Source organism: Cnephaeus nilssonii (genome assembly GCF_951640355.1).
Source record: "Cnephaeus nilssonii genome assembly, chromosome: 14".
Lineage (NCBI taxonomy): Eukaryota > Metazoa > Chordata > Mammalia > Chiroptera > Vespertilionidae > Cnephaeus > Cnephaeus nilssonii.
This window is the reverse complement of record NC_137085.1, coordinates 50,038,111-50,063,770: the sequence shown is the minus strand read 5'-3', so window position 1 is coordinate 50,063,770 and position 25,660 is coordinate 50,038,111. Positions and strand designations below refer to the sequence as shown.

General features: G+C 40.1%; 1 protein-coding gene across 5 annotated transcripts in view; it reads right to left on the bottom strand.

Moving 5' to 3' along the window:
- KDM4C (lysine demethylase 4C) overlaps positions 1 to 25,660 on the bottom strand; it is a 332,885-nt gene that overhangs the window by 267,997 nt on the left and 39,228 nt on the right. The window lies entirely within an intron of this gene.

Here is a 25,660-nt window from a genome sequence, read left to right as displayed (position 1 = left end):
AACCATCATCTGCCAAAATTATTACACTGTATATTTTAATTCACTTAGAAATTAAAAATAAAGCAATTATTATTCAAGAAGCACATAAATATATATCCATTATTAATTCTGCAAGGTTATTATAAGCATAATGTGGTTCTATATAAATATTAGTATAAAACTATACCAAATGACTCCCTGATTCCCAACATAAATGTAAGGTAAGTCCCCACTTGCTATCAGCAAAACAATCATTTCTCCAAAACATATGATCTGGAGTGTGTTTTCTATTTTTGGTACACCTTTTAGTATTCAGTTATTTTGTTTTTATTTTCACTTTGTTTATTTGTATATTAGTTTAGAAGTCATATTCAATATCAGGTAATATTTCAAGATACCACTAGCAAAATACATGTTCTTTCATCCCTCTCTCATTCCCATCCAATTCAATTTTAGGATGATACATCATTTCCTAAAAATTGACCTCTACTGGAAAAACTCTTAGCACTACCCTAAGCCATTGTGTTTTTATTGCTTCTTCTACTAAATATTAAACTCCATGTTGATTATGAATTTTAAACACATAATAGCTGTTAAAAAAAATTCTTCTCCAAACTTTGGTAAAATCGCTGGAATAATACAGTTTTCTAACAATAACCCAACATGGCGGGTGATAATAGAGAGAAAAGGTTATAATTGCTGGTATATAAGAGTTAAGGTTGCCAAAACTGGTTTGGCTCAGTGGATAGAGCGTCGGTCTGCGGACTGAAAGGTCCTGGGTTCAATTCTGGTCAAGGGCATGTACATTGGTTGCGGGCACATCCCTGGTAGGGGGTGTGCAGGAGGCAGCTGGTCGATGTTTCTCTCTCATCGATGTTTCTAGCTCTCTATCCCTCTTCCGTCCTCTCTGTAAAAAATCAATAAAATATATTTTTTTTAAAAAAAGAGTTAAGGTTATGCCTGGCCAGAGAATGTGACATTCCAATGCAATCATGAAGGAACTACAATGCTTTTAAACCCATCTCAACCTATTCAAGGTGCTGTTAAAGACTGGCTTTGCCCTAGCTGGTGTGGTGCAGTTGGTTGAGCATCATCCCCTGCACCAAAACTTCACTGGCTTGATTCCCAGTCAAGGCACATTCCCAGGTTGTGGGTTTGATTCCTGGACAGGGTGCATATGGGAGGCAACCAATCACTGTTTCTCTTTCACATTGATATTCCTCTCCATCACCCTTCCTCCCTGTCTCTTTCTCTAAAAAAAAAAAAAATTGCCCTAGCTGGTTTGGCTCAGTGGGTAGAGCATCAGCCTGCAGACTGCAGGGTCCTGGGTTCAATTCCCAGTCAAGGGCACAAGCCCGGGTTGTGGGCTCAATCCCCAGTAGAGGGAGTGCAGGAGGCAGCTGATCAATGATTCTCTCTTATCACTGATGTTTCTGTATCTCTCTTGCTCTCCCTTTCTCTCTGAAATCAATAAAAATATTTTTTTGCCCTAGCCGGTTTGACTCAGTGGATAGAGTGTCAGCCTGCAGACTGAAGGGTCCTGGGTTTGATTCAAGTCAAGGGCACATGCCTGTGGGCTCGATCCCCAGTAGGGGTTGTGCAGGAGGCAGCCAATCAGTGATTCTCTCTCATCATTGATGTTTCTATCTTTCCCTGTCCCTTCCTCTCTGAAATCAATAAAAATATATTTAAAATAAATAAAAATATATATTTTTAAAAGTCAATGAAAACATTTTTTTAAAAAGAGGGACATTAAATTAATTTATATATTCCCATAAGGCCCTCTCCAATAACTATGCCAATGGCCTCACAGACAATCACATCTAATATTTCTCTTACACACTGAAAATGCAAAGGGTTTTCTGTTTTCATTTTGGTCCATAGATGATTCTCTAATCAGTGTAGTAATCTTACCTCCTCAAGCTTTTGGGTTAGAAAAATTGTTGATGGAGCAGTTAATGAAGCTCTGCCTCACTTAACATAATTGAAAGTGCCAACAGAAATAATTTAATTCCCAAATTCTCCTAAGTGGTCATTCTATCTTTAACCCCACAGTGGGAAGTTTGCTATTTGGAAATTGGTCAAAGTGTTTTAGAGAAGATCCTAAGTTCCAACTTATGAAACTTCATAAAAAGTAGATCAACTTACGTAAAATATTTTATCTCCATTTATAGTGATGCAATCTCTTAACCCTAGTCCAATCAGACTTCAGTCCAGTCATTCTAATAATAAAGTCCTATTTAAAAGTCATTACTGAGGCAATGAATATGAATATGAATAATGAATATGAGAGCTATATTATAGGAATCATTTTTAAACTGAATGAACTTGCAAATTTAGGAACAAAGCATTCCTCTGAAACTCTTTCATTTAGAGAGAGAGATCTTAACTTTATTACTGACTGATTTTTTTTTTTTTAATAACTAAGGCTGACTCGTTTGACATCCTCAAACCTGCGGGTCTAAGGGGATAAGGGTAGAGAAGTAAGAATGCTGGCAGAAGACCCAGATTATAACCCCAGCTCTGCCACTGGCCAGGGCAAAGAACACTGAGATTTTCTGAGCTGCCAGTCTTTCTTCATGAAAACATGAGGACTAGCACCTTCCCAGAGATTCATGGAATACTGAACATGCTAAAGTTCACAAAATGGCCGCGCGCCCCTGGGTCCAGGTGAGGCCACGTGCCCCTGGGTCCGGGTGAGGCTGGGTCCCGGGTCCAGGTGAGGCCGTGCACCCCTGGGACCGGGTGAGGCCGCACGCCCCTGGGTCCGGGTGAGGCTGGATCCCGGGTCCGGTTGAGGCCGTGCACCCCTGGGTCCGGGTGAGGCAGGATCCCGGGTCCGGGTGAGGCTGCGCGCATCTGGGTCCAGGTGAGGGCACGCACCCCGGGGCCCGGGTGATGCTGGGTCCCGGGTCCAGGTGAGGCTGCGCGCCCCTGAGTTGGGGTGAGGCCGCGCCCCTGGGTCCGGGCGAGACCAAACCAGAGGGAGTCGGACCTGCATTACCACCATTTGTCCACCATCCAGAACTGAAAAGTCAGTGCTGACATGTACACATAAGGAACTGGTGGACATTGAAATTGGGTCTCAAAAGAACTGTTGGTCCAGAAAGAAACTCACTACAGACTGATTCATTTGCCTGTCAGCATAACTATTATTGCTCGTCTCACATTCGGTTCTTATAAGTATATTTCTAGTAACACATGATCTCACTCATCTAGGGGAAATGATGAACAACATAGACTGATGAACAAGAACAGACCCAGAGACAAGGAGGCATCGATCGGACTGTCGGGCCTCAGAGGGAGGGTAGGGGAGGGTGGGGGGAGGGGGGAGAGATCAACCAAAGGACTTGTGTGCATGCATATGAGCCTAACCAATGGTTAAGGACAACAGGGGGGTGGGGGCATCCGTGGGGAGGGGTGTGGGATGGGAATGGGGGGATGAGGACAAATATGTGACACCTTAATCAATAAAGAAATTTTAAAAATAAATTAACTAAATAAATAAAATAAATAAAGTTCACAAAATGTTTAGAAAATTTCTTAGAACAGATAGAATAAATATCTCCACTATTCTCTAGTAAACCTTACTGTAAAGCCTCCCCCAAAATCACAGTCGAATATGTGTTAAGAGATAATAAAGTCCTATGACATTTATTACTGATGTTATCCTCATTAATAGGCAAATAACATATTTTTTTCAAGGCCAAGTGATGGGCAAGACCAAGGTTGGCATGAGGCTGAAACTTCAACTTCTTTTCAAGAAATTATATGAAATTGTTAGAATTTCATATAATTTCAATTTAAAAAGTGGTTAAAATACTAAGAATAACAGGTGTAAAGACACCATAGACAAATTTTACCACTTCAAAATTTCTTCTCCAGTTTCCATTCTCTACTATGGACTGAACTGGCTAACTGACTCCAAGGACAGGCTCTACACAAACACCAACAAGCACCAGTGTCCTAAACAAACTCAGACAGAGTATGCCTAGTCTGTCATTTAGGTGAAGTGTTAACCACACTGTACCTCATTACACTACACATACCTATACACCCCACCTATTCAAAACAATCTGGTAACATAGGTAATGTTAAACCTAAATGAACAAATGGGGAAACCTAATACTCCTCGCCAGTAGTAGGTGGCAAAGATAAACCTAAATCTACCTGACTCCTGGGCCTTCACTTGTAAACACTATGCTTCCAGTTCTGATCATTTTAAAATACAACATATCATCCTCCTCTCTCAGCAACAATTGTCAACAAAGATCCAAAGAGCTAAAATTTAGGGCAGGCAAACACATAAAGCTGCCACGTTCTCCCCACCCAGGGGTACAACTGTTCTACACAAACACTGGCAAAGCTTGTAATAGAAGCTGCTTCACTTGAGGGTTGGTGATAGAACTGGTGTAATGTAAAGGTCTCCAGAAAGACCTCAGCTACAAACAAGCCCCACAATGACAAGTCGAAATTTGCGAACTATTCAACGCTTAAAGCCATAGAATCTAAGCAGAAAGTCTGCACACCGGCCCAAGTTCATAGACAAATGCCTCTTCCAGATTCCGTCAAATTAGCTCTTCTACATGTTCAGCAGGTGCTCGGGGGTATTTGTCACTCACCTGACCTCCACTGGGCCAATATTTCCTCCTGATTCTCCTCTCCCTTCACCCCAATTACCCAGTCAACATTCTAGGCCTGTCCTGCTCTGTTTGTCTATTTACCCTGTGTTTGTCTGGTTTTCTGAAATAATTCATCATTGGATCATGATCTGTGCACATACGTGTAACTGAGAATTTTATCAAGGATATTTCCTTTACCTTCCACCTATCGGGAATTAGATGGCATTTTACAAGAACTCTTCAGTCTTCAATAGCATAACTAGAATCAGGAGCTATTTAAGGGAGTTACCGGCATCAGAGCATGAACAATGCACCCATAACCATCCACAGAGACTATACCGAAATTGAGGCCACAGCCCTTACTCTCTGGGCCACTTCCATGCCAATGAGCACCCTCTTCTCAGCACTGTGAGCATCCAGCACCCACTCTATGAGACTGTGTTCAGTCACTGGAAAACTGAAGGATGACACGGCAGCAATAAAACACATTAGAAACCTCACTAATAATGCATCATTCCCACCTCTACAGAGAATTGATGCAATATCATTGTAAACCAATTTTCCCCAAACTATTCCTAATGCAACATTAGCCCTACCAGAGGCTGTGGTCAGAAACCCTTGGCTTCCTTTTCTCCTCCTCTTAGTCACGGTGCTGACAAGTATTCCAAGGCTCTGAGAGGCCCTACTACAGAAACCTATTTAATTTTGCTTAACTCCGTGCTTCCCAAATATTATTTGACCACAAAACCTCATTTACGTACTCCATTACGATCTGTAAAATAGTACCATGTGGGACAACACACCAGGAGAGGCATTCTAATACTACACTGTTTCCTCTGTGCCTCAGCCGAAACATATCTTGGTAAACAGAAAATAACTCCAACCACAGCGGAGAGGGCATTTAAGAACCCATATTCCAGCCCTAACCAGTTTGGCCCAGTGGATAGAGCGTCGACCTGCGGACTGAAAGGTCCCAGGTTCGATTCCAGTCAAGGGCATGTACCTTGGTTGCGGGCACATCCCCAGTGGGGAGTGTGCAGGAGGCAGCTGATCGATGTTTCTCTCTCATCGATGTTTCTAACTCTCTATCCCTCTCCCTCTCCCTTCCTCTCTGTAAAAAATCAATAAAAATATATTTTTTTAAAAAAAAAGAAAAAGAACCCATATTCCAGCTGGAATATGGTCACATCTGTTGTTGTTATGATACACATATGTAATTTGATTGTGTCACCTACAAATACACAGAGATGGTATAAATTTAAAACATCCCAAAAGGTATTTATAAATGAAGATGGACTAAAAGATTTAGAGTAGGAAGAAAAGAGGGAAGAGTTAAACTTTTAACCCTACCAAATGTGCTAGCAAGCAGAGAATGAGCTTGCTTTTTTTTTTTTTTAAGGGCATAAAAATGAGGGCACACCCATCAAAGACTACAAAAAGGTTCTTCTGAGATAAAAGACAAATTAATAAACTCACAAAAATCATGGTTAACACACACTCTCTTCTGTCCTCACCCAGCAAAGAGCAAAATGAAATGATATTTTTTTCTCCAAGAATGATACAATACCAGAAAAGTAGCATGCTGTACAGGAGTTGAAAGCTCTCTAACCAAATACTGGCTCTGCCACTCACCAGTTATAGGAGCTGACGGTATCTCAATGAACGTTCAAGGCAGAGCACAGAGTTCAAGTCTGCCAATGAGAACATGACAAGAATTGTGGCCACCTTGAGATGTCCACAGAAAAGGTCTAGCCCCTCAGTGGAACTACTTTAAAATAAATATGGCCTTGGCAGCACAAGTGAGACCAAGGCTTTCTAACAGCACATAATTCCAGACTTGACTACCTCAAGGGACAGTTGTAAAGACAAGATTGCAAAATACATATGAAAATATTTTGAAAAAATTTCTTTCTAACTAAATTTTTCTTTTTCAAAGGTGGGAGGACCAGAGCTTATTTGAGTTGTATTCCCTGGGGCTCAGGGCCTACCCTACCTCAAAGAGGGTTGTCAGGAGCATGTTCCAAAGGCACATCGGGAAGTGAAGAGCTGAGTGATAAAGCAGAAGCTACACTGAGGTGCCCAAAGAGCCAGCAAGTAACAACGTGAGTGACACAGCCCAGTGCAAATCAAAAGGAGTGTAGGGAAGACCATTTGGAGACCATCTACTGTCCTGTCTAGAAGGGCCCTTACTTAGCTCCTGTCTATTGCTGTCACTGGGAATGCTGCTAGATGTTCTGAACTTTTAAGTGAAGCTCAAAATCCAAATTAACAAACTTTTAAAACTGTGGATCAAACAAAATACATCTGTGGCCACATTTGCAGAAAGGTAGCAGGTATTGAGAAGTTCACACTTATTGCAATAATTTTAAAGGGATGAAGGAGGAAGGAACAAGGCAATGCATGTAAAAATATTTTTTTAATTTTTTAAAAAGTAAAGTAACATTTTCTTTGTATCTGTCATTCATCCAGAAAACTAGAACTAAATCTTAAAACTCTGTAGGTACTCAGTAATTATTTCATTAGCACAGGGATCTCAAAAGCACTGGGATAATCCCCAAGCTGGGAAAACAAGAGCAAAACACTTTCATTTTACAGATGAAAGTAAGATGCTCAGTAACTTACCAGCCCTCCTTGTTTGAAACTGAGAACAGAGCAACCAGTCTCCTGGATAGTAAATGTGTTGTCAGTCTAGCAAACCACAATTTTTTGTAATCAATCCCTTCATAAATACTGACATGGGTCCCCTTTTTATAACAGAGCATATGATATGATGTTTCTCATTAGCACATTACTGTGCAGTATTTTGTAGGTATTTTTTGCTTAAACTAATTAAATAAAAATACTAATTTTTAAGTTCTGGTGGGGTTTTTTTAAGATTCTGCTTTTCCTCATTTGGCTCTTACCATCTCTTTCTAAAACCCTTATCACAGCCCACTCAACACCTAGAGTGCTGTGATCCAAACAAAAGACCATCCACCTAATCACCACTAATTTGATGGTAAGTTAAGATTAGGTTACAGTACATGACTGCCCCTAATTCATATGGCCATAACAAGCCCTCAAAGTTTCAAAGATAATGCACATGGAGAAAGAAAAAATAAAACTTGATTGGTTCTTTCAAGACTTCAAAATTCAATCCATTTCAGATAGTAATATGTGAAAATTGTACCTTTCACTAACTAAAATGAAAGCTCTGGTTGACATTTTAAACTAGACTGATGATTTCCTTAGGATCTTTACACAATAAAAATAAAATTAGACCCCTGTGAAATTCATTTTGCTTTAAAGTTAATTACAATGTGTGACATGATAGCTCTTTTTGCTTCTTCCTATCCACAAAAACATCTCATACTAGAGGCTCAGCGTGCGAAATTGCTCAAGACCCAGCCCCCCGCCGCGCTGGAGACCCGGAGACCGGCCGTGCCGCAAGACCCATCATTGCACCTCCTGGTGACCAGTCGTTTGGTCGTTACAGCTTTATGGTGTTACAGTCACTGGCTTTTTATAATATAGATTATTTAAACTTCTTACTTTTAAAACAGATCACTTTTCTTTTTGCATTTTCACACATCAAAATATCTACAATTTTACAGTAGTGCTTTCTTCTCTTTCTAAAGGTCTAAACAATACCCAATGTAGAGCAAGTTTGGGGGGAAAAAAACTGCAAAGTCATCTTTAAAAGGTAAATATGAATATGTAAAGGAGAGCAGAGAGGAAAAAGGGGGAATACCCAGTCAAATAATAGATTGCAGAGAGTTTGGGACTCCTGCCAAGTCTGGACCACTGAGGGTTTGAGTTTAACGGTATCCCTGGTTCTAGGCAGAAACAAACCCAATCCTTTTGGAAGAAAAGCATCCTCCATTGAAACCTTTAAGTTTTCCATAAATTAAGATCAAGCCAAAGCATACAACCCAAAATCACCATGCACCCAGGGAGGCAAGCCAGCACAACAAAACAAAAACAGCTGAAGAAGCATGTAGAGCACTCCCCCACCTGATATTAAGGACTGCTGATATCAGAATTAACAGAGAGACATTAAAGAATATAAAATGTTTTAAAAAATAAAAACTGGCCGAAACCGGTTTGGTTCAGTGGATAGAGCGTCGGCCTGCGGACTCAAGGGTCCCAGGTTCGATTCCGGTCAAGGGCATGTACCTTGGTTGCGGGCACATCCCCAGTAGGGGGTGTGCAAGAGGCAGCTGATCGATGTTTCTCTCTCATCGATGTTTCTAACTCTCTCTCCCTCTCTCTTCCTCTCTGTAAAAAATCAATAAAATATATTTAAAATAAATAAATAAATAAATAAATAAATAAAAATAAAAACTGGAATCACAAAAACAAGCAAGTAAAATAAACTATTTGGAAGACCAGTCAGATCAAGGAGGTGGGGAGACTTCTATTAGTAGAAGTAAAATATATCATTACTAAACTAAAAAACTCAATGAAAGGGTTAAACAAGAGAAATAGTTAACCAGAAGATAAAATTTAAGATAACACACAGTGCAGTTCAGAAATATGAGAAGGAAAATCTGAAAGCTAACCTAGAGTAAGTATGGCTAAATTCAAGGGATCAGAGTTCCAGGAGAGATAAAAATACAAGTAGATAAAATTAATGAGAAGATTGATAAAAATCAACTACATGAAAATCAGTCTTTGTTCATTAAAAGACATCCTATCTAATAAAAGAGCAATATGCAAATTGACCATCACTCCAACACACAAGATGGCTGCCCCATGTGGTCAAAGATGGCTGCCCCTATGTGGACACAAGATGGCCACCACAAGATGGCCAGCAGGGGTGGGCAGTTGGGATGGATCAGGCCTGGAGGGGCGGGCAGTTGTGGGCGATCAGGCCAACAGGGGAGGGCAGTTGGGAGGGACCAGGCCTGCAAGGGAGGGCAGTTGGGGGCGATCAAGCCTGCAGGGGAGGGCAGTTAGCAGTGACCAGGCCAGCAGAGGAGGGAAGTTGGGAGCAACTGGGCCTGCAGGGAAGGGCACTTGAGGAGGATCCAGGCCTGCAGGGGAGGGCAGCTATGGGTGACCAGGCCAGCAGGAAGGGCAGTTAAGGGTGACCAGGCCAGCAGAGGAGGGCAGTTGGGGGAGACCAGATCTGCAAGGGAGGGCAGTTGGGGGAGACCAGGACTACAGGGGAGGGCAGTTGTAGGCAATCAGGCCAGCAGGGGAGGGCAGTTAGGGGTGACCAGGCCGGCAGAGGGAAGTTGGGGGCGACCAGACCTGCAGGGAAGGGCAGTTGGGGTGGACCTAGGTCTGCAGGGGAGAGCAGTTTGGAGGGACCAGGCCTGCAGGGGAGGGCAGTTAGGGGTGACCAGGCCTGCAGGGGAGAGCAGTTGGGGGGGACCAGGCCTGCAAGGGAGGGCAGTTAGGGGTGACCAGGTCTGCAGGGGAGGGCAGTTTGGGGGGACCAGGCCTGTAGGGGAGAGCAGTTGGGGGGGACCAGGCCTGCAGGGGAGGGTAGCTAGGGGTGACCAGGCCAGCAGGGAGGGCAGTTAAGGGTGACCGGGCCGGCAGAGGAGGGAAGTTGGGGGAGACCAGGTCTGCAGGGGAGGGCAGTTTGGGGGGGACCCAGGCCTGCAGGGGAGAGCAGTTGGGGGAAGGACCAGGCCTGCAGGGGAGGGCAGTTGTGGGCGATCAGGCCAGCATGGGAGGGCAGTTGGGAGGGACCAGGCCTGCAAGGGGAGGGCAGTTAGGGGCAATGAGGCTGGCAGGGGAGCAGATAGGCATCAATCAGGCTGGCAGGGGAGTGGTAAGGGGTGATCAGACTGGCAGGCAGAAGCGGTTAGGGGCAATCAGGAAGGCAGGCAGGCGAGCAGTTGGGAGCCAGCAGTCCTGGATTGTGAGAGGGAGGTCCGACTGCCGTTTAGGCCCGATCCTACCGGGATTGGGCCTAAACGGGCAGCCGGACATCCCTTGAGGGGTCCCAGATTGGAGAGGGTGCAGACTGGGCTGAGGGACACACACCCCCGTGCACAAATTTCGTGCACAGGGCCTCTAGTTATAAATAAGCGTATCTCTAAAAATGTTCATGTCAACTTTACTTAACCTTAAATATACTATATTGAATTTATAAAACTGAGGCATCTCAAACCTTTACTGAACTTGTTTGCGAGTGACCAAAATACCAAAATGCCTATTGTATTTGTAGAATAAAAACTGCTTATAAAGGCTTCATTATTACTTCTATTCTTGAAGATGATAATACTCTGTGTGGCCAAATATTTGGGCTCATTCTGGATTTAGGCATTTCAATCATTCTTGCTTTTCTAATTTAACTTTTTCATAGTTAAAATGAGAATAAAAATTATTAATTTCTATCTGTCTTACTTTACAAGTATTTCTGGATAAGAAATTCAAAAAAATAACACTGCTTTGTTTAATATAATATGAAATATAGAAATGGTATTTCCAGAGTAAGACATGATTCAATAATATTTTTGCTATATATCTTTATACATTATTTTCTTATCCAACTAGTTACCAAACACTTGTTTGTAAACATGCTTTCACAGTATAACTTGTATACATGTAAATATAAGTATTTAATTCTCAATGTTCATTTCTAACTGATGAATAAAATAAAACTACAAAAGTTGTGGTAAAACTTTTACTTGCTGTTCTGGTCCTGGTGGTACTTACCTATGATCAGTCACATACTTAATCAAGAAACCTTCCCAACAAAGTATAACAGGATGAGAATCTGAAATGATTTTCAATATCTCTTACTAGATATTGGCTATTATATCATGTATTAAGTGCAAAACACTTAATTGACAATCAGTATGGCTTCTGATTTTGCTTTTAATTTTCTAGATTGTATTTAAGCAATTCAAAAGTATGTTCCTGATTTTGAGATACAAAGTGGTATTTCTCAATTATCACTTTATTGAATGTGTACAACAGTCCAATGAAGTTTATAAATTATACCCTCTATATAGCTTTAGGAGCTAGAATTAAAATTATTTAGTTATCACAAAAAAGGACAATATTGAAAATAAAAGAAACCAAAAATGTAAAGAATAAGCCACAACTGAAGGAAATAACTCAACAAATTTAAATTGCATACTTTTGGTATCCAGAATACATTAAAAATTCCAAATAATAAGAAAAAAGTTTTAAAAATGTAAAAAAAAAAATAGGCAAAGGACATTTTGCAAAAGAGGAAAGAAACAGAATGGCTAATAAAGACATGAAAATATATTCTCATATCATTTATAATCAGAAAAATGCAAATTCGCATCCAAGACATTTTACAGTCAGAAGACTCACAATAAGTAAAAAGGTAAACAATATTAAGTGCCAAAGAGAATATATGTGTAAGCAAGAGGAAGTTTTTGGAGGTACTGAAATGCTCTACAACTGGACTGGTGGTGATGGTTGCAAAAAAATCACTTGTGGTATGTAAGACTGTCTTAAAAATACTTACACACTGCTGGAGGAATAAACCTGGTACAAACGCTTTGGAAAATAATTCAGCATCTGGGGTAAAAATCACCCTATAAGGCAGCATTTCCATTCCCAGTAAATGCTTTGGAGAAACTTTTATACATGTGCAGGAACCATGTACAGGAGTATGTTCATAGTAGCAATATTTCCTTTTTTATGTCATCCTGATTTGCCACGGTTGTTGGTTCTATCTCTAGTCAGGGCACATACAACAACCCACCAATGAAAGCAAAAATAATTAGAACAACAAATCAATGTTTCTTTCTCTCTCTTTCCACTTCCTCTCTATTCTCTCTCTTCCTTCCTCTCTCTCTAAAATCAATCAACAAAGAATTTCTTTTAAAGATAAAAAATATCTCCTGCAGGAAAATATGAAATAAAATGTAACATCACAAAATGAAATATTATACAGCAATTAAAATCATTGCACAATAGCTCACAAAATAATATGGATAAACACAAGAAACCTATTGTTCCGAGAAAAAAATCAAAGTCTATAGGGTAGATAAATGGTGATGGAAGAAGACTTTCCTTGGGGTGGTGAACACACAATACAAGATACAGATGATATTATAGAACTGTACACCTAAAACCTATATAATTTCATTAACCAATGTCACCCAAATAAATTCAATAAAAAAAATTTTTAAAAAGAAAAAAGTCAAAGTCCCAGAAGACTACATAAAGGGATACTATTTTTAATAAGGTTAAAAATAAGCCAAACCAAATATATAGTTTAAAAATACGCGTATGTGAAAAAACTATTTTCAAACGGCAAGAAATCAAACACAATAGAGACATACCTCATTTTAGTGTGCTTTGCTTTATTGCACTTCACAGAGAATGATTTGTTTACAAAGAAAAGATTCCTGGCAACCCTGTGTAGAGCAAATTAAAACCCTCCTGGAAAGCATTCACCAGTATATATGCCATCCAGAACATTTTGTAATTCATGGGAAGAGGTCAAAACAAACAATATTAGCAAGAGTTTAGAAGAAGTTGATTCCAACTCTTATGGATGACTCAGGGGTGGGGGGAGTTTCAAGACTTCAGTGGAGGAAGTACTGCAGGTGTGACAGAAATAGCAAAAGAACTAGAATTAGAACTAGAGCCTGACTGAATTGCTGCAATCTACACTAATAAAATAGAAATATGCAAATTGACCATCACTTCATGACACCCAACAACCAATCAGGAGTGAGTATGCAAATTAACCTCATCGCCTCGGTGGAGACAGCAGGGAGAAGGCAGCTCCCAGTATGGCCTGCTTGGTCATCGAAGTGGCAACCCGGGGGCAGGGAAGCGCGGCCCACAGGCAGCTCCCAGCATGGCCTGCTTGGCCTTCACCATGGCAACCAGGGAGCAGGTAAGCACAGCCACAGGCAACACCCAGCATGGCCTCAGCGACCCGGGAGCAGTGAAGTGCAGCCCGCAGGCAGCACCCAGCACGGCCTGCTTGGCAGTTGCCTCGGTGTGGAGCAGGCAGGCCCCACAGAGAGCAGAGAACCACAAGGAGCAGGCCTAAGCCGTCAGTAGGACATCCCCTGAGGGCTCCCGGATTGGAGAGGGTGCAGGTCAGGCTAAGGGACACACACACACACACATACACACACACACACACACACACACACACACACACACACACACACCTGTGCAAGAATTTCGTGCACCGAAATTCTAGCCTCATGATAAAACTTTAATGAATGAGGAGTTGCTTCTTGTGAATTAGCAAAGAAAGTGATTTCTTAAGATGGAGTCTACTCTTGGTGACGATTATTGAAATGACAACAAATGATGTAGCATATTACATAACCTTAGTTAATAAAGCAAAATTTAAGAGAACTGACTCCAATTTTGAAAGAAGTTCTGAGTAAATGCTAACAAACAGCATCACATGCTACAGAGAAATCATGAGTCAATCCATGCAGCAAACTTCATTGTTGTCTTATTTTAAGAAAGTGCCAGTCACCCCCAATCTTCAGCAACCACCACCATGATCAGTCAACAGCCATCAACGTCGAAGCAAGACTCTCCACCAAAAAAAAGATTACAACAAGATTACAAGAAGGATCAGATGATCATTAGAAATTTCTAGCAATAAAGTATTATGTAATTAAGGTATGTACATTGTTTTTTAGACATGATATTCACACTTAATACAGACTACAGTATAGAGTACACATACCTATTATATGCACTGAAAAACCAAAAATTTAATGTGACTCACTTTATTGTAATATTCATTTAATTGCGGTGGTCAGGAACAAAACTCGCAATACCTCTGGGGTATACCTGCATTCAGGCCACCCCAGGGTGATGGGGTGGAGAGCAAGGAAGGACTATAGAAAAAGAGACCCATGGGAAGCACTATTAACATTCTAGCTGTTGGACTTCATTGAGGATTTGAGGTATTCAGTGAATCATTGTGCTTTAAGACTTAAATATGTTGCATGTAGATAATCAGATACTGCATTCCGAAAAATGATAAAGAAAAAATCATTAAAAAGAGATTATCTCTTGTGTCACACCCCATGGTACCACTCCTGTCCTGGCACCTTATCTTACTGTCAAGAAGATGGTGGTATATTTCTTGAAAACAGCAGAGGCATTTCTTAAGCAGTAACCCCTAAACCAACATCTTCATGGATTTGACAAATTGTACAAAATATAAATTGCTGGGCTGCAGGTTGAACTTATACATAAATGACAACTGCAGAACAGAATTCTTCACAATTCTGAGTCAGAATCAACATTGCAGCCTCCGGATTTTTGTCATTTTGCTTTAATATTGCCATTAGCAGTAATAACATTTATTCAGTTCATACTATGGAACAGACCCTGAACTAAGGGTTTTATGTCCTCTCATTTTAGTCTATGAGGTTGACACTGTTATCATTTATTATCTGTGCCATTTTAAAGATTGGAAAACTGCAGCAAAGAGAAATCAGGTAAGTTGCTCCATATCTCACAGCTCATAATTGTGGAGCTGGATTCAAGGGCAAGAATGGAAAGCTCCTGACTCAAACTGGCTCTACTGTGCCTGGAACCACATGGCCAAACAATGAGCCAAAAAGTCAACTCTACACTACATGCTTTTTACATAATCATGGAGGGACAACTTCCTCCCAACCACTAATAACTGGAATGGAAAGTTAGTATATGCTCCTCCATTTATAATGGGGTTATGTCCAGATAACCCCATCGTCAGTTGAAAATATCATAAACTTAAAATATTGTTGTCGAAAATGCATTTAATGCACCTGACCTACCAAACATCACAGCTTATCCTAACCTATCTTCGATGTGCCCCGAACACTTACATTAGCCTGCAGTTGTGCAAAGTCTTCTAACACACTGCATACACTGTAGAGTATCAGTTGTTTCATCTCATGATTGCCTGGCTGACTGGGAGCTGCGGCTCGCTGCCACTGCCCAGAATCACAACAGGACATCATACACACATCGCTAGCCCAGGAAAAGATCAAAACTCAAAATCTGAAGTACTATTTCTACTGAATGCATAACACTTTTACACCATCATAAAGTCAAAAATTCATCAGTCGAAACATTTTAAGTCAGGGACCATCTCTAATTTAGTGATTTTGCTTTTCACCGGCCAAGAAGATAATTTGGAAATACTGGCTGAGGCCAATAGCAGGACTTGTGGATCCTCTCACTGACATGCATTGTATTAAAATTTTTTCACAGAAATAATAAAAACAATTGTTAACTTTTACAAATCTACCAACATGTAGCCCTTGGAGATTATCCTAAAGGAAACCTGAACCAGGGGAAGCCCTGTTCTCCTTTAAAGAGGATCAATTATCTCAACATTCAATAAAACAGTAAAATCCCATACTCAGACCCTGACAACTTATTTTTACATATAGAAAATTAAAATCACAATGATCTTTACTAGTGTATTCATATTTTCTAGACTAATAAGTCCCTTGTCTCATTCAACTCTTTACACTGAATTATATATACTACAGCATACCATAATATTTCAAAAATCACTGTCTTAGCCCTGTCTGGGTAGCTCAGTTGGTTAGAGCTTCATCCCCATACACCAAGCTTGTGGGTTCAATCCCTGGTCAGGGCACATACAAGAAACAACCAATAAGTGCTTAATTAAGTGGAATAATAAATTGATGTTTCTCTCCCTCTCCCTCAAATCAATAAAGTTAAAAATCATCATCAAAATCTCTCTTATAATAACCTTTTATGACAGACTGCCTAAGTACTTAGTACCTATTTTCACCTTTATTAATAGAACCCCATTTAATTGAAAGAACAATGAAGCTGGGTAAAACCTGCATTTCCACTTCCCCTGCAGCTAAAGCTAGTCATGGTACATGGTTCTAGCCAATAAAATGTAACTGGTCACTGGGCAGGGCTTCCAGGACAACGCTTTGAAAGGGCTGCCTCAGCAGGCACAGGTCTTGGTGCCCTTTGCCCTTCCCTCTGCTTCCCTCCACCAGGTATCACATGTGATTAGTAGAGCTCGAGCAGCCACCAGAGCACAAGGGTAAGGATCTCCTCATGAAAATGGCAGAAGAAATTGTTAGGAGTGTGAGTCTATAATGACATCATGGAACCAACACACCGGCCCTGAACCGCCCGCCTCAAATTTTTACATGGAAAGTAAAGAGCTAATTTGTTTCAGCCATTGATTCTGAGGTCCCTATTACTGACTGCAAAATAATGCCTGACTGATACATTTCTTCCTTAGTAACCAAATCCATAGGTCTGCCCCTCCCCCACTCTCTAGTGGATTATAGTAACAGAGTAATGTATCAGTATCTGTGACACCACTGTGATCCTACTAGAGGAAAAGTGGAAACCACTTCAACTTTGAATGACACCAAAGTATGGACTGGACTTCAGCCTTTTTATAAAAACGAATTCAGGAAAATCCCAATTTAGATAAAAGAATATACCTGTTTCTCCCAATTCCTCTACAGAATTCTATCTACGTTTTCTTTTGTTTCTCCCAGTTGTTTGTTTTTTCCACCTTGCTTCCTTTCTCTCTCACTTCTATTTCTCACTTAAGGCACTTTTAGATTTAACATACTCATAACACTTGGCAGAGGCCTGGTAGTGTTAAGTTTTTCTTTCATTCTTCTTTAAATAAATGAATGAATGAATGAATGAATGAACGAACTAAGGAATTTCTAATGGTCTTGTTTTCATTCTTCACAGTGTAAAATTTTGGATCATATACATAGACTCAACATTATTCCTTCAGTGAAAAAGAGAAAACAATAATTTTCCTAAACATTAAAGTAGATTTTCTCATTGTAGAACATCTGGAACATAAGTTCTTTTTTTTCTTTTTTTAAATAATCAAGCTTCCTTATAAACCTGCAAATAAAAGAAAGTCATTTTATCATTTTAGTGGTATCTTTCTCTGAAACCATTTTTTAAATTAGAACCTAATTAGAATCAGACTTCTTGGATTCATGACTCTAACTCTGTTCTAATGACCCCAAAAGCCCACTGACAAGTGGGGACTTATTGTGAGGAACCCAGGCTAAGAAGCTGTGTGTGGAAGCAAGTCCCCAGCCTCTCCATCTCAGCCAGACCTACTGCTCTCTTCCCACGGCCAAATGGGAGGATTTATGAGGGAAACTGTGTACAATACTTGTATATAATACGTCTCCATAATATAATACAACACCTCTATACAATGCAACATGGGCATTTCAAGGTCTTGGCAGTATATCTATACACAGTTGCCTTGGTGTATTCACTCACCATTGAACTGTGAACATTTTTCTAACATTTACTTTATTGTATATATCACTTCATGTCTCTAACAATTTGCATAACTATTTTCCTTTGTGATATACATATGCTGTTTTACATTCTTTGCTGTAATTAAAACAAACGGAAAATAATCTTGGTGTGAAAACATTGATCCATATATTTGATCATTTCTAAAACAGATTCTAGAAGCAGAAAGTGTGGATCAATAGCTCCTTTTTTATAATAGTTATATGAATCTCCCTACTCTGTTTATAAATTCCCTCTTTAAAAAAACACCAGCGTCCATGTTTTTTAAAAAATCATAATAAAGATGAAATCTAAATTATCTTCATCTTCCTGTTTTGTTTTGTTTTAATGGGGAAGGATGGGGCCAAAGTAGGAACGGGGCTTCAAATATCCATGCCTTATCAAAGGCCTTTTATAACTTGCAGGCAAGTCCAAAGCTGCAATGGGAACTAAGACACTGAGCACCCAGTAAAGACCTTGGCAGATAATAATGCAGGAGAAGAAGAGGTCTGGCATATATGCTATGGTTCAAAATTTCCATAATCCTTCCTGGAGACAGTCTGAAATTGTAGAAAGAGAAGGGGAAGTGGGGTCGCCAATCTCTGCCACTAAGTAGGTTGTCATCTTTGGCAGATCCTCATATTTCAGTCTGAGGTTCCTCATCTATAAATATGGTGGCTACCTCAGGTGATCTCCAAGACTCTTTGTGATCATAAAATCTTCGATGATTTGGAAGAAGTCTTGGTTATATGCATAACCCATGGACAAACAATAGTGCAGGGAAGGCCTGGGGAGGGGGCGAGTGAGGTGGAGGGAGTCAACAGGGGAGAAAAGAGGAACATCTGTAATACTTTCAACAGTGAAGATTTAAAAAGGAGGAAAAAAATCCCACTGCTGTTTCCTAACATTTTCCACAGATCCCTGACCTTCCAAGCATACTGACCATCCAATACCCTAGAACACTTGAGCACCCTCATTCTTCACTGTGGTTCACATGTCTGATGTCCTGGATTCTCAGGGATTCTGCCAGTCCCCAGAAGCTTAACCTCTTTACACTCCTATGGTGCATAGTATGCCTACCACCCATGGGGTACCTAATCTACCTTGTAAGTGTTATTTCTCCTTTAGGAAAACCATTCATGACTCTCCAGCTACCTAGTAAGCACCCTGCACTGGCAAACACTTGATATCCCTAACTCTTCTCACACCCCCATAAACCCCTCAGCATGGGACTCCACATTTATTTGTCAGTTTACCAATTTAGCACTTCATTGAACATCTACGTATACTTTGGTGAGCTTTAACAGTTGAGTGGTAAAGAGAAGAGTTAACATAAAAATTATCAATTCTATCAAAATCTACCCAACCTAATTTCTTTGAAATCATTTCTCACAGAATGATTTCCCCGTGAACATTCCAAGGTCAGTAGCTCCTTTCGCTGAGAGCAGCCCAATCTGTTCTGGGACAGCTGTTATTCTTTGGAAAGTTTTCCAGAGACAATATTGATTCTATACAACTAACCCTCTCACAGGCAAGACACTTGAGGGCAGTAGCCATGTACTCTGAGGTCAACCTGAGGCTGAACTTTACGTCTCTCCCATCAACAATTCCTGGACAATACCCGCTCAGAAAACACAGCTTCCAGACTAATGGGACATTCTTTTTTTTTTTTTTTTAATATATTTTATTGATTTTTTACAGAGAGGAAGGGAGAGGAATCGAGAGTTAGAAACATCGATCAGCTGCCTCCTGCACACTCCCTACTGGGGATGAGCCCACAACCAAGGTACATGCGCTTGACCGGAATCGAACCTGGGACCCTTGAGTCCGCAGGCTGAAGCTCTATCCACTGAGCCAAACCAGTTAGGGCTAATGGGACATTCTTGATGCAATGTGAAGAGAACTGCCATCACCTCCCCTGCCTGGAGGGCATAATTGGGGATCAGACAGGCTAAAACTTCATTCATTAAAGACCAGCCATAACATGCTGGCAGATAATGTGTTTTGATTAACTGGAAGCTTTATTTCACAGAACTAAAATCTGAAAGCCACATTCTTACAGGCCCATAACCCTCTCTTTGCACCAAAACATGTGTAGAATAATGACATTTTACCTTGGATGTGAAAATTACACATAGAGTTACTGTCCTGGCTTCAAATTATTTATTTCAGGATAAGTGATTATCCTGACATGATAAAAAATATAAAATGGAAAAGAAACTCAACTGTTTTTACCTCCTTTGGAAACCCACAGCCTCAGATAAATTTGTTGTCCAACAGCACCATCTGGTGGATGAAAGTATTTAAGCTACCACATTGTGGAAAGAGGAAAAAAATGTCATCTATAAGAAAGACTAAATGCTAATTAAGGCTAAAATCTTAGTATGAAGATTCCCATCCTCCAGCCAACAGATTTCTTACGAATGGTATCTTGACAAAATTCTAATACAAAAGAAATCTATGACTCATAAAAACTCGTTATCAAAGAATTCAGTTCACCTTCTTGAAGAAATGTTGCTTAATCATAAAGTAAATATTTTTAAACTGAGAGGAACCTCAGGCAGCTATTAATTCAATCCTTTCTCTTTAAAGATGAAGACTCAAAGCAAAGACAGAGCTCCCCCAAAAGTCACAGCTAGGGATGACGGGCACTGATTATATAAGTAAATGGGTCAAATATTCTGTGCTGTTTACTATAGACTTCTATTTCAAGACGCTGTGGAGAAAAGGCAGGAAATAAAGCACTGCGCCATTCTTGGGGTAGCAATGACCTAACCACCCCATTGTGTGAACCACTCCCACGCTGACCCATGCAAGAGGAGGAACGGTCACACTGCCCCTGCCTCCCCAACCCGCCTACATCCCTCTTCACATTAGATTTATCTGCTGTCTCCTGCCCAAGAAAACCATCCTACCAATAAAAGACAGATAAAATAAATGTTAAATCACCCACTGAAGAACATCTATCATTCTGGGAAAGCATTCACAATATGTTAAAATGGAAAGGGAAAAGACAAGACCAAACTATGTTCACTATGATACCACATCTGTTTTAAAAAATTAAATTAAATTATCAAGCATTAAATCGAGAAAAAATATTGGGGAAAAATACACTAAATTTTTTTGACAGCTGTTGTCTCTGAATGCCAGGATTATGAGTGATTTAAGTTTTCTCTTATATAATACCAATATTTTAATATTTAACATTTATATTAACAAAAATATTTTACTTTAAAAATTTATAATCACAGACTGCAAATGGAAATTGGGTATAGGACCCAACCAACCACGCAATACATGCAAACAAAAAAATTTTTTTCACAGTTTATTATACTTTTGTCTTAAGGTTTGCCAGAGTATTTTTCAAATTGTTTTGAATTTTCTATCAATTATCTATTAATAAATACCTGGATGACAAAAGCAATAGACTAGCAAACTAATATTAAAGGGAAATCTTGGAAATATAATGTAAAATATTTTGTATATTTTCAGAGACAGGGACTTCATAACCTAAGCCCATTTTCTGCTTATAAAATTTTGCCTGAGTTATATATCAGAATATATGGCATGATGCTCCCCAAAGAATTACCCGGCTGACAGTATAAGAACCCTATCTCCTAATGGATTAGGTCTTTGAGGTACATATCAAAGATGCAGTTACCTGAAGGTCAGTAAACAAGAATGAAACACTCTTGCCTTGCCTCAAGATCCTTCCATCATCTATGCAGACTGAGCTCAAGAGAATCAATCTTTTGCTGAATATCTTAAGGTAGCATTTTTCAAAGTGTTGTCTGGGGACCACTGGGAGACACCCAGATTCCATCAAAGGGTCTGTGGCATCAAAACTGTTTTCATAATTATACCAAAACAGTATTTGCCTTTTTCACTCTCAATCTTACAGGAGTGTGAGGTGGAGTTTTCCAGAGGCTACATGACATCACAACAGAGCAAATCCAGAAGTAGATACAAGAATCCAGAGGTCTTCTATTCAACTATACCGTAGAGATTTTTTTAATGTAAAATAATGCCACTCCTCTCTCACTAAATTTTTTTTCTTTAGGAAAATATAGTCATTTTGTATAAAAAATGTATATGTTTTATATAATGGATACTTTTAATGAGTATTAATACTTTTTTAAACATTCTCAGTTTTAATTTCTAAAACAATAAAAAAGTATGAATATAACTTACATAAACAAAAGCTATTGGAGGTCCACAATAAATTATTAAGAGTATAAAGAGGTCCTGAGACCAAAAAGTTTGAGAGCCACAAATCAATACACGACAAGTGCTAGCAAGGATGCGGAGAAAAAGTAACCCTCTTGCACTGCTGGTAGGAATGCAGACTGGTGCAGACACTGTGGAAAACAGTATGGAGTTTCCTCAAAAAATTGAAAATGGAACTCCCATTTGACCCAGTAATCCCACTTCTAGGAATATATCCCAAGAAAACACAAAAACCAATCAGAAAGGATATACGCATCCCTATGTTCATAGAAGCACAATTTACAATAGCTAAAATTTGTAAACAGCTTAAGTGCCCATCAGCAGATGAGTGGATTAAAAAACTGTGATACATCTACACAATGGAATACTATGCTGCGGTAAAAAAGAAGGAATTCTTACCATTTGCAACAGCATGGATGGAACTGGAGAGCATTATGCTAAGCGAAATAAGCCAGTCAGAGAAAGATAAATATCACATGATCTCACTCATTTGTAGAATATAATGAACAACATAAACTGGTGAACAAAAATAGAACCAGAAACATAGAAGCATGGAACAGACTGTCCAACCTATGAGGGAAGGCCGGGGGGGTGGGGGTGTAAGAGATCAACCAAAGGACTTGTATTCATATGAACATAACCAATGGACACAGACGGGGGGAGGGGGGCATGTGCTGGCGGTTGGGGGTGGCCAGGGAGAGGTCAATAAGGGGAAGAAGGAGATCTATGTAATACATTAAACAATAAAGAATTTAAATTAAAAAAAGAAAGTTTGAGAGCCACTGTCTCAGAGTACTGGCAGTGAGAAAAACACACAAACCAAAAAGATCACTCTAACTTCTCCCTCTTCCTCCTCTTCAAAGCACTTTCCTAGCCTCTTGCTATGACCAGGCTATCTTGCAGACCATTATCTGAACACATTTTTTTTTAATGTTTTTATTGATTTTTAGATAGAGAGGAAAAGAGAAGGGGGGGAGAGAGTGAAACATCTATCAGCTGCTTCCCACATGCACCCTGACCAGCAACTTCTCAATGCACAGAATGACACTCAAACAACTGAGCCACACCAGCCAGGGCTGATCACACTTTTTAAAGAATGATTCTGATCCTATCATATTTCCCTACTAAATAATTTCAAAGAGTCCTTCAAGAGTACAGAATAATAACCAAAAACATTCAGGAAACTCCACGATCTGGCCTTAGACTATTTTTCCACTAATCAACTGTACAATTATATAGGTGCAACCTTTGCAGCAGACACTATGATAGGGGCTGGGGCTGGAGAATCTATGAGAAATGATACCTGACATTACTGGACTCAGAGTCTACTGCAGAAGAAATAGTCATATAAATACATATCCTTCATTTTCTGTACTCAGTTTCCAAATATTGGCTGTAATAACATATATCTCCTTACCCAAAATTCACTGTCTGAACCAAAAACTCTGTAATGAGCCAAAACCGGTTTGGCTCAGTGGATGGAGCGTCGGCCTGCGGACTGAAAGGTCCCAGGTTCGATTCCGGTCAAGGGCATGTACCTTGGTTGCGGGCACATCCCCAGTAGGGGGTGTGCAGGAGGCAGCTGATCGATGATTCTCTCTCATCGATGTTTCTAACTCTTTATCCCTCTCTCTTCCTCTCTGTAAAAATCAATAAAATATATTTAAAAAACAAACAAACTCTGTAATGACTCTGTGAACATCCACCCACAGAATCATTTCAATTATACACAATTCCAGGTAGTCCACTTGTATCTCAGCTGTTCTCACCAAAGGATTTTATTTCTTTTGCCCATATTAAATGTACTGGGCATCACTACTATTATCTTGCCATTATTAGTAGTAACAATGCTTTCTGAGATGGTGGAAAAGCCCAAGAAGAAGGTAAGTGAGCATAAGAAGCCTAGACAAGGCCACCCACTAGAAAGAGTTGGAGGTTACTACACATATGGAGGAAGGGAAGCACATTAGGCATGATCTCAACACATCCCCATCTACTAAACAGAGCAACGTTGTTCCTGGAAGCTTAGCCTCGTTACTTGAGCCAACTCAATATTTGAAAAACTAGAGATATTCCTGTACAATGGACTGGTAGCCACTCTCAGGGTAGGAGACCACTGAGTGCCAGGCTGGTACAGGAGAAGGTGTGGTTACCTTCAGACATGTGGAGGTGGCTGCAGTAGAGGAAAACATGACTCAGTGAAGGAGCTAGGTTTCAAAACAAGTCTGGGACATTTAAGAACAGTGAATGGCACAAGCCGAAGAGCACAGGTGAAACAGCTTCCTCACTGTAGAAGCAGGTCTTTCTCCAATGATGCGGAAACTGTACGTAGCAAAGATGGCTACGTACAAAGGAAATTTTCAATCTTAATGTAATGCCACCTCATTGGTTATTTCAGAAGAAAGAAGTACCTGGGCATAAAACATCCTAAGAAGGATAAAGTGCTCTTAAGTAGTAACTGTAATAATGAGGATAAGGTAGACTCCTCCTGGCTGGTGCTCTGCTCTGAAAACCTCAGCTCGAACTGCCTGTGATGAAATGAGGCAATCAAACCGGAAGCCTGGTGATAGAGGAGGTGAGTGAGGATTATAGGAGGAGCTATCTGTCCCCACTCAACTAAGGGAAAATCTTGCAAAGAAGACTCTTCTGGAATCCCATAATACTTTTGGAGGCACTTCCAGTGTTAGGGGTTAGGGAGATAATAGCCAGTTTAAGCAAAGCACATGGAGTTTCATTTTAAACCTCGATTCAATGAACTACTATCATCATTAAGAGGATTACCTTAATACTACATGACAGGTATTACTAGAAATGCAACCCGAAGGAGCATAAAACACACGCCTGAATGACTCACTCAGTACTGTACTAGTGTAAGTAAATAATCTTGATGACTCTTCTTAGTTTTCACACCAGAACAAGGAAATGCATTCTGTCTTCAAAGACCTGTGGAGGTACACAAGGCTACTGGGTATCCCAGAAATGTTCTACCTTCTCTTTCCTATAGAGACCTGTTGACTTTCATGGCCCTTAGCCAAGCCAAATTATCCAACACAGGACTTTTTTCTCGCTATTCCTCTTTTTCATTTGTCTTCTTTTTGTGTGTGTTTGTATCCTGAAAAACTTCCATGCCTCTTTTAACAGAGGGCTAATTTTTTGCTGTTAATCCTCACCTGGTATTTTTCCCATTGATTTTTTTTTTTTTTTGAGAGTAGAAGGGAGAGAGGGAGAGAGAGAGAGAGAGAGAGAGAGAGAGAGAGAGAGAGAGAGAGAGAGAAACATCGATTAGTTGCCTCCCACACATTCCCCAACAAACCTGTAAACAAGGTACTTGCCTTTGACCAGAATCAAGCCCAGACCATTCAATCCGAAGGCCGACGCTCTAACATCTGAGACACACAGGCCAGGGCAACATAGGGCTAATTTTATAAATGTACGGTTAGCAAAGACTATTAAAACTTGCTTTATCAGTGGACAAGCCCTTCATGAAACATAACAAAAAATGCACCCCTATGTTCACTGCAGCATTATTTACAATAGCCAAGATCTGTAAGCATCCCAAATGCCCATCAGCAGATGAGTGGATAAATAAGCTGTGG